The 14118-nt window shown below is 40.8% G+C and overlaps 1 long non-coding RNA gene across 1 annotated transcript in view; it reads left to right on the forward strand.

The window, feature by feature from the left end:
• The window catches only part of LOC131480380 (uncharacterized), a 187701-nt gene that overhangs the window by 102419 nt on the left and 71164 nt on the right, over window positions 1-14118 (forward strand). The window contains exons 5-6 of the long non-coding RNA XR_009245468.1: window positions 10381-10523; window positions 10769-10897. This is a non-coding gene — a long non-coding RNA (uncharacterized LOC131480380). The remainder of the gene's footprint in view (window positions 1-10380; window positions 10524-10768; window positions 10898-14118) is intronic.

The following is a 14118-nucleotide window of genomic DNA, read 5'->3' on the forward strand; positions in this document are numbered from 1 at the left end:
TCTCTTTGTAGATCTGCCTTTCCAGTAAAATAAATAAATGAATGCATCTTAAATAAATAAATAAATGTATCATAAGACTTCAAATGAACTTGAGAAGTCATTAAAGAAGATGCTATTAACGGCAAAGGATCTATTCATTCAGTTTCATGACAGGATTTTGAGACAAACAGAAAGATCTTCTATCCACTGATTCACTTCCCAAATGGCCACAGCAGCCGGAGCCGAGCTGATCCAAAGTCAGAGGTCAGGAGCTTCATTTGGAAACCCAGGAAATGATCATATGACCTTGTGCTCCTCCAGAGACTTTAAAGATCAAGTTTGATCCAGAAGATAACCAATTCAGAATTCCACTCCAATCTGGAAAGATTTAGTGGGTCAGACTCAGGTGGCTTAATTATTACTAAATCATATAAGCGATAAAGAATCTTGCTTCTCTCTTCCTCTGCTAGTCTAAAAACGTTCTAATTGCTTATGGAAATCACCTGGAGTTATTTCATTACTCTCTCTTACAGGATTATCCTGCTGGTTATTTCTGCTTTGTTTCTAAGACTTATTAATTTGAAAGGCAGGGTGAGAGGTTGAGGATGGAGACAGACATCTCTCATCCACTGCTTCATTCCTCCAAATGCCCACACTAGTCAGGGCAGGACTGAAGTTAGGAGCCTGGAATTCCATCTAGGTCTCCCACATGGGGGCAAGGGTCCAAGGTCCAAGCACCGGGACCATCTGTTGCTACCTTCCAAGGCACATCAGCAGGAAGCTGGATCCAAAGTGGAGCATCAGGGACTTGAATCTTCACCCATACAGGATACCAGCATTCTAGGTAACAGCTTAACCTTCTGTATCACAATGCCAGCTCCTACTGAGTGTTTTATAATTAGCCCTGTATCCTGGTAACAATTTAGATCAATATTCAGTAGTCTTTTCCCTAGTAAATGTAATTGTAAATTTTCATTAGTATTTCCAAAGTTAAATTTGCTCATATGAAGCTGTTGGATAGAGAAATGTAGGGGATTATAGTAGATGTAATGGGTGTGTTATCCTTCTTCTGAACTAAGCTGCCATCCTAAAGCAGCCTGGCAACTTACAACTAAGGTCCTCCTTAGGATTTGCCCTTGATTGCTGGGATGTGGCTTACTCAAGTTTACATGCCCTTTTTAGATGCAGCCCACATCCAGTGCCTGCCTTGCCTCAGTTTTGGAATAGCCCTGAAAAGCTATCCAAGCTCCAGGTCTTCCTGCAGGATTGCATGAGCTTTCTAGGCCACCCCAGTTCAAATCCCCCATGCTCCCAGTCCTTCTTTCCTCATTTACTTACAAATATTGCTATAGAGACTCTGTCTCAGAGTGTCTTACTTGGAGAAACTGGCCGAAGACTCACTTGTTTTTCTCAAGACCTTCACCCTATCATTTTGCCACTGGTGAGCTATAGAAAGAATACCCAAAGGTGAAGATCTCAGTAAAAACTCCATGAGGCAGATTTCCAGATGAATCACTCTTCCTCTATGTGGGCTTGAGCAAGGAATTAGCCACCTAGACTCAATCAGCAAGTTTGCTCTGAAAGGTCTATAACCTTGCTCTCAAAGCCCTGGAGTCCAGAGCTGCATTGCTTGTTAGCCTCTCACTGCCAACAGCCTTTAGAGTTATAAATAAAGTGAGCATAGATATCAATCCAAGGTCAGAGACTCCAACAGATCTGAACCTTGGAATAACATACGATTGAAGGTTTCCAGTACAGGGCAGAGGAGAGATGTAACCTCATTGTGTGACCCTCTACAACACAGGATCTGTTTTTTTTTTTTTTTTTTTTTTTGAGGGTGGTACTACTTCTATTATTAATCATGTTCTACCACAAAATTGAGAGAGCCTGCTTGCTTTGAGTTTGGGTGACTGTAGTTTAAAATCTGTCCTGGACTTCAAAACATCAATACAAAAGCTAACGACATTAGGAGAGTAAGATGTCCTCAGAGGACACTTGAAGGAAGTATATTATTCCTTTGTAACATCTCTCTTTATAAAAAATATACTGGAACAGATTGCAGTGGGAAAACTTGGCCAATAAAGACTTCTGCATTTAATCACCCATGTGGAGAAATGTTTTCTTTAACATCAGCAAGAGTTATTTTCCCCAGTACTACCATGACTGTTACACATTTTGTAGAAACCACCCCACCTACAACCCAGAACTTCCCCTAGACAGGATCTGCTAGCACCATCCACACTCATATTAGTGACTGATTATCCTGAAACCCAAAAGACTCTAAGAGAAAAGCTTAAAAATAATGATGAGAGATGGCTTTCTCTCTTGCTAAATTTGTCTCTCTATGTCTCAAATAAAATTTCCTCTCATAAGCATTGCAGAAATATTTACAGTATGAAACAACTCCAATCAGTAAACTGTGTCATGGGGATACATTTGTAAAAAAAAATTCCTGTGGTCAGGCAGGGTATAATGTTCTATAAAAATCAGACTATTAAGAAAGCTGTTTAAAAAATAAAATAAATAGTTCATAACTCTCTTGTTCACATTGTTTTGCCAAAACTGAAACAAAACCATAAGTTTGACAAGGTTTTTTTCTGTTACCTAGATTACTAAGAAAATCAGAGTCAAATTTAATGTCTAATTACAAAAACCATGCTTGGCTTAGATTTTCTAATAAAATCTCTCTCCCTTTCTCCCTTCATCTTCATCCTGTCCTCCAACATACAGCAACTCCATAAATTTTAAAATGAGTGTAAAAAACTTACTCTAGCTGAAATATAAAAAGCCAAGAAATAGTTTGTTAATGTCAGCTACGAAAATATTAAATAGTGCTAGTTCAATATTTTAGGGCTGATATAGGGTAGAGTAAGTAAATCATAAGCAATTGATAGGTGAGCAATAGGGTGCAGAAGGATGCTCAAAGTGTCTCTAAAGATCAAGAATTTTCTAATGAATGATTGAATAGGGATTATAAATCCACCGTAAGAAAGAGAACAGTCTCTTCAATCAGGATCTGTTTTCCCAAACTGAATAGATCTGTGCCTCAAATAGTTCCACCAGGTAATAAATTGTGTCATAAATCTTTGAAACTGCTGGGCTAAAAACAAATTTAGATGTAAGTTTCATTTTCTATAACCTATGTTTAAGGTTTCCATTTGGGTCTTCAAAATGATTAGCTGCAATGCATTTGGTTTTGGTGTCCATTCAACTTATTAACCTGTATATAGTTTTTTGTTGATAAAAGTTCACATTAACTTCAATGATCTGGCAGCATGGAAAGCTCTCAGACTAGTTATCAACAATCTTCATGTTTTTAGCATATTCAGATTGAATGGATTGAACCTTTGCAAAAGCTGACATTATGTGATTGTTTATGTTAATGCCTGAATCAATTTTAAAACATCTTTCTGTATACTGTGAATATTGGAACCCGAGATAATGAAACATACATGTCAAGATACTGTGGGCTCTGATGTGATAAAAGCAGAACCCTGGAGCTGCAGGGACTTAGCATGATGAACCTTTATTTCTCACTCAGTTCATCCTAAGATTAGTCAACAAATTCTTTAGGACAGCTGCCTTCCACACTGAGACTAGAAAACTAGGCTGTCTGCATCTCTCCACTTCATTATCTCAGTGCATACCCTTCTTTGTATCAAACCAGGAGAAAAGAAAGCCAGATTTGCTCAGGATACTTGAATACCTTAACCTAGAAGTGACTCTTGCTCATGGCCCATTGCCCACACCCTAGTCATTTGGGAGCAGACAGATACTCAGTGAGCAAATGCTTCAGTCTTGGGGAATATTCAGCATTCTAAAGGAGCACAAAAACTTGCTTCATTTAACTCTATGAAAATATAGGCTCTGCAATCATCACTGCTCTTTTTTTTTTTTAAAGGTATAGTTTAGTAGTTATATCTGAGTGAATACATAAGAACTGTGCTTAGGGGCCAACATTGTGGTGAATAAGGTTAAATCTCTGTTTGCAAAACCAGTAGTCCATATGGATGCCTGTTCCCGACAAGCTGCTTCACTTTCTATCCAGTTCCCTGCAAATGTGCCTGGGAAAGCAGTGAAAAATAGCCCAAGTCTTTGAGCCCCCTGCACCCAACTGGGAGACCCAGAGGAAACTCTGGACTCTTGGCTTCAGCCTGGCTTAGTCCCTGCCATTCAGAATATCTGGGGAGTGAACGAGCCGGTGAAACATCTTTCCATCTCTGTCATTCCTTCTCCTCTGTAGCTCTGCTTTAAAAAAAAAAAGATCAAAAAATAAATCTTAGAAAAAGAACTATAATTTTAATTATACATCCAAAAGTATAGCATAGCTTTGTTTCATGCAAAAAATCCTCTCTGTCCTTGTTTGTAGGTGATCCAGGTTTTGTGGGCATTGATCGTTCTTTTTTTTTCTAACCGTATTATTTTATTGCTTAGCTGTAAAGATCAAACACATACTTAATGCAAACAGAAAGTAGGGAGACAGTAGAATGCTTTTCTCAAAGAGGATGACACTATTAAACCACTTCTCTTACGTATTGAGATGAAGGAACACAATAAACATACAGGGCTTGGGGAACAAGGAGCCTAGGCAGGAAGTTATCAGAGGGAGCTAATCCTTTAGAATAAAATTTAGGAGCGAGGAAATACAGGACCTGAGACCTTATTCACAACCTCACTTCTCAAAGAATACTCTCTATGGCTTAGTTTATCCTCCAGCCAACTTTTAGAAAAGATGCAGAAAGTCTTGTTAGTTTGGATGGATATTGGAATGCAGAAGGTGAGAAGATTCTCATGTAAGGCTACCTTTGAGAGACAAAGGCAGAGCTCACCTCACTGACTATCAGTGTAATGTTTGATACAATGATAGGAGGTGAATGAGAGATGAGAGAAGGGAAACAGAGGCCAGATTACATATTTGCTTCAAGGTCAATATAGAGTGACTATGCGATTTATACCATGAAAACACATGACTAGATTTTCATTCTGGGGACCTCATCTGGGAAGCTACTGCAGCAATGCAGTCTGGAAATGATGATTTTATGAACTATGACAGTGGTGGAGATGAGATCAAATATTTGGCAATAAGCTTCACAGGACTTGTTGAGCCACTGATAGTGGGAGTGGGAAAGTGGCAAGTGAAATGGGATGACTTCCAGGTTTGGGCTTGGGAAACTGTGTGGTGTTGAAGGTATGCAAACAGGGGAAGGGAAGAAGCAGGCTGAAAACAGAGAAGATAACAGACAGTTCTGTGTCTGTTGAACTTGAGCTATTTGAGACATCTTAAATAACTGAGTCTCTTACTAAAAAGAACAAAAGAACTCCTCACTCTTACAGAGGAACCTGTCTTTCTTACAAGAGACAAGTTTCTCCTGATAATTGGAACCCACAAAGAATGCTGAAGCCTCCTAAATAATGTAACATATTATATATTAATACAGGCTCAATTCTTATTCAAAGTTATCCCCATTAAAGATTGAAGACACTCGTTCTTACCCAAATCCTGATACAGTGCCCTGCACAAATAGCTGCATCTCCTTGTCTGACTGCTTGAACTGTAGCTGTATTTTCCCAATCCTCTGAAATCTACACTGGCCATCTACAGTGCTAGTACCCGCAACAACACTCAATGAGCCCTTCATTTTTTACCTTACTTCCTCAGACTCTATCTGCCCCACCCTAGATCTTGCAGTCCTGATAATCACCTAACTTGCTTCCTATTGCAGCTCTCAGGACACTGCTTGTGGCTGTGCACAGGCTAATTGCTTTCTCTGGTTTGCAATCATTCCTACTAAAGTCACATTCATCAACCACATCAGGACTATCAAAAAATATTTTTGTTATTCTCTGGACTTCAGTGAGACATTTAATTCAATGGTTAGCATATGAAAAACGCTTGGTGATTTTTTTTAATTGAAAGAATGGGTAATAAGATTAAATGAAAGCTATTGAAAAATAGACCTCTTATTGCTCTATTGATGCACCTTACATTTCCCATATATGTGAATTCTTAATAGCACCTATTACCATGGATACTTACAGCTTATCTGCAGATGAACCACACATGTAGGGGTGAATACATCTTCACTAAGCAACTGACTATAAACACCTAAACTCTTCATATATACATGTAGCCTAAACATTTTACACACAAATCAAAGAGGAATGGTAAATATGTCACCCCTGTCATGACACCACCTTACAAAAAGTAATATAATAATGATTCTGTTTACAGACAGGGAAGACATAGCAGGAAAAAGAATGATACATTTTTAATTAGGAACATTCATATTTACTCTTAATTCAGCTATGCAGCAACCATTATTAGATTTGCATCATGATGGATCTTCGGTAAGATCTGTTTTCATAAATGTAAACTTTCCTGAATATAGTTCTGATGGATCCTGACATTTTAAAATATGTCCTATTGTCCCTTTCTGTGCAGTAGACCAAGCACAGAGTGTTCACTCCTATATCATTGTCACCACACTATCAGACCAGATGGCTACTTCATCACAGAATCAAGAATTGGGAATAATTTATGCTGTTCCTTGCTCTAGAATGTGAAAACAGGCAGCATTTGCTGCCCACATGCTTGGGAACAGCAGCCCGACCCAGGGGCAGCACCACCGCAGCGGGCATTTGGTGTTGTGGCTGCACTGTCTTAATGATCCGGATTTCAGAGCCCTAGACTCAGGCACAGTGAAAATTGCCGCAACACATGAGTTGATGCTTCACCCCATAACCAAATTAAACTGATAGTGCCTCTTTGTTACAGAAAACAAGTTGCAAAGTTCTATAATGGGAAAGATGATATAGCTGAACCCTCCATTGTTTGATATTCTAGGATTTCTCCTCTCCATAGGAAAAAAAAATACACATGTTGGCTTAATATTCAGAGCAGTTGTTTTTTTGTGTCTGTGAATGTTGAATGCTAAAAACGAAAGAGCTATTTATCCTTCTGCCTGCTGAAGAAAACATTGGAAATTTCTCTTTATTGGTGTATAAATAAGAAAAGTCTGAACACACTCTTTACTGGGAGAAGTGCCCGGCAATTCATTATACACACCAACTGGCTCATCAGGATTCCTTTATCTTATATTGCCTTAAGTGTGCAGACAGAGACATAGACAAAAGAGTGGGTGTCCTCTCAGACTATCACATGTATTTAACCCAGGGACCAAACAGCATTCCGTAGGTCCGTAGGTGAAAGAAAAGAAAAATGTATAGGGAAACATAAATATTTGTAGTTAACAGGTGCTGCTGCCAAGAGAAAGCTAATGGTACAATGAACAATAACTGTAACTAAACTCTGATGTGACAAATCCAATGGTTGCTGCTTTTATTATTATAAAATCATGTACTGCCAGCTAGGAAGCATGGTACCTTTGAGCCTTGTCTATATAGAACTTAAAGTAACTGCTATATTCAGTAATTTTAAAATTATTTTATTTTTATTTATATTAGAAATATATTAATAAAAGCAAAAAAGCAATAGAATCCTCTCAAATATCAGTGAAAGATGTCTGATTGAATCCTATAGACCAAAGATCTAGTTCCATTAATTTTTATATGTAAATTATTTGTGGCTATGAACATGTAAGAAAGCTACTGAAAATGCCTCTATTATCTGAGCAATATACCCTGTTCTTTCTATCGGAATCCCTTTAATATGTCCGTGTGTACTAACTTTTTAAGACATGATAATCCACAAAACAGACAGTTGTACTAGGGGAGTTTAGTTCTGTAGACAAAACTGGAAGGTTGTCAGCATGAAAAGTGAGAACAGGCAGAGAACTGAACAGACTGGAAAGGACAACAACCAGCAATAGTCTGGTTCCCTTGCCAAGGAACGAGCTGTGCCTGCTTGTTCCCTGGATGTGATTTGAAGCTTACATTCCTATTAATGATGATACCTCTTCCATCAATATCTTGGATTATTACCAGTGTTGGGGAGAAATTTTATTGGCTGCTGCAGTTCATTGAGAATTAATTGATATGACATACTTACTCTACATGAACTTGGAAAAAAGTCTACCAAGTGAGTGATTTAATTCATTTTATGTTAATTATAAATTATGCCAGGAAACACAATTATGGATAGACTTGTTTCCAGTCCTCCGATTGCGGGTGTGAGCAGTTTGTAGTTCTGACATGCTGCACACCCTGACTTTGACTGACTGACTAACACCTTAGGAGAGGCATTAATTTGGCATTCACACTAATATTTGTAACGTGGCGTGTTCTGAAACAAATTAGGCCAGGAGGAGAGAGCAAAAAGCCCCACTTATCTTTATTTGTAATTGAACCAACATTATGAGAAACAACCTCCAAATTGATTCATTTAAAATTTCTACTCTGCATATTTTAAAATAATCTCCTAAGTGATTCATAAAACTGAAAAGGAAGTGTTTGTGTGGGGGGACGTGTAGGGTGGGATGGTGGATTCCTGCTCAATCAAGTTTAAAAATATATATATAAAAAAGGGCTGCTGGTTGCATGATGGGGTGTTGTCCTGAAGCACCCTTTACTTTCATTTCCTGTCCCATCCTACTGATGAGTGGGTGCCTCCTCTTCTCCCTCTCAGGGAGCATGCACTAGTACTTTTATTAAAAGAAGTCCATCAGAACGGGGTAGTTGTTATGCAGAAGCAGTAACTCACATAATGGGGGATGGCATTTCTTTCTACTCTTGCTGGTCCGCTGGTTCTAATAGCAACCTGGAGCTCAATTTCCTCCTCAAGAACATTGCATTTCATGTGGAATGTCAATTATTAAAATGCAGTGTCCCGTGTCTTACTTCTCACTAGATGAATTCATTTGCAAAACTTGCTAATTTATGCAAATGAGCCTTAACCTGCAACTGCCTGGAATCTATTTCATGGCTTCTAGTTTTTGGCAGCTTGAAGCCTACATGCAGGAAAGAAATTCATGAATGCAGAATTTGTCAGTTCTGTCATATTATATTGGTTATTGAGTTGTTTGGGAAAAAAAACCACCATCACCACCACCAACAGATAAAAATGTGTTATTAAGTGGAAGTCAGCTGACAGCTAAAGCTGAAAAATCTGGAGATTAAATGAAAGATAAACCAGGATGAGAGGATCTGATACCTGCATCTCCTGTCACCCCTGAGTAATGTTAGAAGCTAATGACCTCTTTTTCTGGAAGAAACTAACTGGTTAATAACCCACAGAGGGTCTATCAGCTATTGACTAAGACAGATACACAAAGAGCGGCAGGATAAAAAAATTCTTCTTGGGAGTAAGAACCGTACAAAGCACAAAAGGAATCGTATAGCTTTGAAATTTTTTCAGTCATGGATACGTGAAAGACAAGGCCACAAAAATCATGGCTTATCAGGAAGAGGATTAGCATGTGTACACGCATGTGCTGAGGTATGTGTGTGCACATGTGTGTATGGCTGTGGGAGGTATGAGCAGGCCTGCTTCGTGTTTCTGTGTTCCCACAGGTATCTCATACATCATTCCTGAGGCATTTTTGTGAGTGAATTGAATTTTATACTCGCCAACATCAGTGGTACCATAATGTAATCAGCAGCTCTGTGAAGATATGCTGTGATTTTTGCCCAGCTACTGTTAGGGTCTTTGAAAAAAAAAAAAAACGTGTTGAAAGAGTTTCTGCACTGCCTTTTCCTTTTCTTAATGGTGGTCAGGAGAAGGATTTAGTTTCCTGACCTAGCTTTGGAATCCACAGGACAGGTGCTACACAAATTCAGTTGTGCAGGCAAGATTAGAAGACTATCAGTATGAGAAGGGGGAACAGGCATCATTTTTGCTCAGCGTTCTTCATTCAGACAAGTGTAAGAAGGTTGAGAACAGCCTGCGTTGGGTTATTAGCTAAGGAGACTTGATAAGGAACCTGCCGGCTCTGTCTTTCTCTACCTCTCTGTCTCTGACAGTCCGTATATTTGTGTGTGTGAGTGCGTGCGTGCATGCACACACACGCTCATGTGCTCATGCACATGCATGCAAGATGCACAGGTGGGCCCTGGTTTGTGTAGTCACTGGACCATCAATCCATTTGATTCAACACATTTCCAAAGGTCCCCCTCCACTGTGCAGAGGGACTCTGCTGTGCTGAATATGGGCTCTGACTTCTCTCAATCCATGCTTCACCTACATGGATACAAGCTGCTGTGCAACCCACTCTTCTGCCTTGTTTTTCCTCTCTTCCACAAATACTAATAGTCGCAAAGTGGGAAGAGGGATTTATGGTGGATGTTGGAATGGATTGTTTCAACTCCACAATGGATTCCAATTAAATACAAATAAAGAATCCTCTCCTGGTAAAATGGATACTTCAAAGAATCTGTCCGAAATCCTGAAGAATAGTAATAAGGGAGTATAAATTTAATTGCTAATCTCACTCTTGTTTCTTTCAGAACCTTGTCTCTTTAAATCTGTGGAGGAAGATATTCCTTCGGGCCCACAGGATGCCAAAATGACTTGATGATTTATTTGTGCAGCGCTTGGCAGCCCATAGTCCAGATTGTGGCTGAAGCTGAATTTTATGAGCCTTCCCCTAGTGAGTATATTTTAAAATGATATTAAAAATATAGTTTTTTAAAATCTCAGTCATGTTTGGACCAGCCTCAGGCCCTGACAATGATGGTGATAGTGCTAAGGAATTAATATTATTAAGAACTTAGCTGATGAAATTTTTATTGTAAGAGCTTAGAAAACTATTAAGCTTTCATTTGGTGGAGGGAAAAAATGATATTCAGATCTAAGTGTTTTAGTGCTATTGAATGTGACCTTTTCTCTTTGTAGCAGTTGATCTGGTCATTCAGCAACTGTTTATGGGACATACTATATTCCTGGAAGTATTCTTGACTCAGGGGACTGTGAAAAGAGACACTGTCACTGCACTCCAGCAGCGGACAGATGGATGACAAACAGGTAAGTAAACACAGGGTAGGTGTGCTGGGAGGGTGGTGTCACAGTCCTGTAACAGTGGTTCCTACGTAATAAAAAGGGGCTGTCAGCTTTGACACGCCTACAAAGCGGCAGGTTTGCAGTTTTGCCCAAGCAGACAGCTTCTTAGATGTTAAATCATACAAATAGACCATCTCATAAACACAAGTTCCTGAATAATTTTACTTCTGCAAAATCCAGGCTAAACCAACAAATAGGTTCTCAAACTCAAATCAAAAGATTTAGACCAAGAGATCAGAAATTGAAGATACTAACATGACCAATATAGTCCTAAAAGTAGCTTAGAGTTCAGTGTGGCTGAATTAGTCTTGTATTTGTCATGACAGCAGAATACCTAAGGCAAAGGACACAGGCTCGTTTCTGCTTCCGGTTCTGGAGTTTCACAGGCTAAGAGTGCATTAACCTCCTTGGCTCAGCATTTCACGAGTGAGGCAATGGCGGGGAATGTGTGTAGGAACAATCACATCCAGCTAGCAATCAGAGCGAGCCATGCAGTGAAAGGCCCACCCTGGCTTCTACACCCAACTCTCTCATGAAGGCTGCCTGCACGAGCATGCCTCCAGGGATCTAAGGCCTCCCTGCTGGGCCTTCCACCTGCAGCCCTGTAAAGGATTCAGGACCCACTCCTGACTGCCACTAGCATAAGACTTTGGGGCTTAAGAATTAAGCTACATCGCTTCTCGGCCTTTTGGCTAGATCAAGTGAAGAATTAAGCTACACTGTGGCCTGGGGAGTCATATCTTATTCAAACTGTGGCAGAAGTCCAAATTTACTAATCTACACTAAGGTCAGGGGGCAGTTTTTTTTTTTTAATTCAAGATTAATTAATTTATTTATTTGAAAGAGAGAGATTGTCCATATGCTGCTTCATACTCCAAGTATTCAAATAATAGGCACTAGACCAGGATATAGCCAAGAACCGGGATCTCCCAAATGGGTAGTAGGAACCCGAGTACTTGGACAATCATTTACTACCTCCTAGATCATCATCTATCACCTACCCTCCAGACACCTGGATCAGAAACAAAGTAGCTCGGAACTGATCCCAACACTCCAATATGGGATGCCAATGTCAGAAGTAGCAGTTTAGTGTACTGTGTGCCACACTACCTGTGTGGGGTAAGGTCTTGATCAATGGAATAAAATGTAATACATTAGCGACAGGACTTAAGAATTCCGGTTGATATTTACTGACAATTGTTTCTAGGAATGCCTCCTACTTGAATGCTACTCTTTTTTTTCTAAGAATACATTTCAAGGGCCCAGCCTGGTAGCCTAGTGACTAAAGTCCTCGCCTTGTACGCACCAGGATCTCATATGGGCACAAGTTCTAATCCTGGCAGCCCAGCTTCCCATCCAGCTGCCTGCTTGTGGCCTGGGAAAGCAGTTGAGCACAGTCCAAAGACTTGGGACCCTGCACCTTCATGGGAGACCCGGAAGAAGGTTCCAGCCTCTAGCTTTGAATTGGCTCAGCTCCAGCTGTTGCAGCCGCTTGGGGAGTGAATCATCAGATGGAAGATCTTTCTCTCTGTCTCTCCTCCTCTCTGTATATTTGATTTTCCAATTTAAAAATTACATAAAAAAGAATACACTTCAAATTTTTGTATCCTGCATTTTCCACATTAATTTTGGAAAGTATTATAATTCTCATATTAGATGAAGAAACTAAGTCACAGAAGAGTCACACTAGCTTAAAATTGGTGAGATCTGGGCCCGGCGGCGTGGTCTAGCGGCTAAAGTCCTCGCCTTGAAAGCCCCGGGATCCCATATGGGCGCCGGTTCTAATCCCGGCAGCTCCACTTCCCATCCAGCTCCCTGCTTGTGGCCTGGGAAAGCAGTTGAGGATGGCCCAATGCATTGGGACACTGCACCCGCGTGGGAGACCTGGAAGAGGTTCCTGGTTCCCGGCTTCGGATCGGCGCGCATCGGCCCGTTGTGGCTCACTTGGGGAGTGAATCATCGGATGGAAGATCTTCCTCTCTGTCTCTCCTCCTCTCTGTATATCTGACTGTAATAAAATGAATAAATCTTTTTAAAAAAAAATTGGTGAGATCTGTCTTTTCGCCACAGACATTAATTCAAAAATGCAGCTACGGTAGACCAGACTAGGCAGGGCTACCACACCTGTGTGCCTCATGTGGACCAGATCAGGGAAAAACCAGGCTGGGCTGATTTTTCCTACTGGTGCAATCTACAATTGGAGTGGGTGAGTGTTGTTGGGCTTAGCCACAGCATCAGCTGGCAGAAGTTGGCACTGGGGGCTAGTTCTGTCAAGTTAAACCATATTACCACCTGAAGAGTGTACAATCTGGGAGTGGGGGTGGCCTGGGAGGGAAATAGTGAGCTCCTCCCTCTTGGGTTACCACCTCCCATGGGAGGGCACGAAAACTAGGACAGGGACTGGGGTGGCTATACAGAGAGACACCCAACAACATCTGTGAAGGCTGGATAGTTGAGCTGGTTAAACGGAACAAGGTTTTAATACCCATTGACATGTATGAGGGCAGAAGGGGATGTGGGACAGACTGGACTAGTCTGCCACACATACTGGCAAACCAGGGTAGGGTCGGGCCTGGTGGGGGTTATTGTGGGTCTCTCCGACTAGGTTGCAGCTCCCACTGGTTTATGTGAGGGCTGAGTATGTGGTGGGCAGAACCAGGCTGGACTGCAACACCCATTGGTTTCAGTGGAAGACAGGGATGGAAAACAGAACCAACCCAGCAATTGCAACCACCAGCTGATCGAGGCAAGGCACTGTGCCGGGCCCTGTTCTTGCTAGTATATACAAGAATCTGGTCTGGGAACACCTCACACAAAGTCTCTTTGGGGATTCCCCCCAATCGAATTTCCAGACTCAGAACCCTAACCATCAAGACAGAGGACGGAACAAGTCAATCAACCACCTCAGCTATATGTTGGCAATGAAAATACTGGGCAAACGGAAACTCTATGATGGACTAAATCAATCAGTGGATTCTCCAACGACCTCATCGTGCTTGGAGTGTGAGAGTGGCAGCGATTCAGAACTGTTGAACTATCAAAACCACTTGAGCAAGACCCTTGGAGCATGCCCCACATCTGGGACCTGGGATGGGTGGGAGACAGGGTGGGGCTTCTCCCTTAAAATCCCCTTTTACATCAGATAGATTAAGGAAACAATACGGAACTAATTGTCTTGCCCATCT

Source organism: Ochotona princeps, chromosome 5 (genome assembly GCF_030435755.1).
Source record: "Ochotona princeps isolate mOchPri1 chromosome 5, mOchPri1.hap1, whole genome shotgun sequence".
Taxonomy (NCBI): Eukaryota; Metazoa; Chordata; class Mammalia; order Lagomorpha; family Ochotonidae; genus Ochotona; species Ochotona princeps.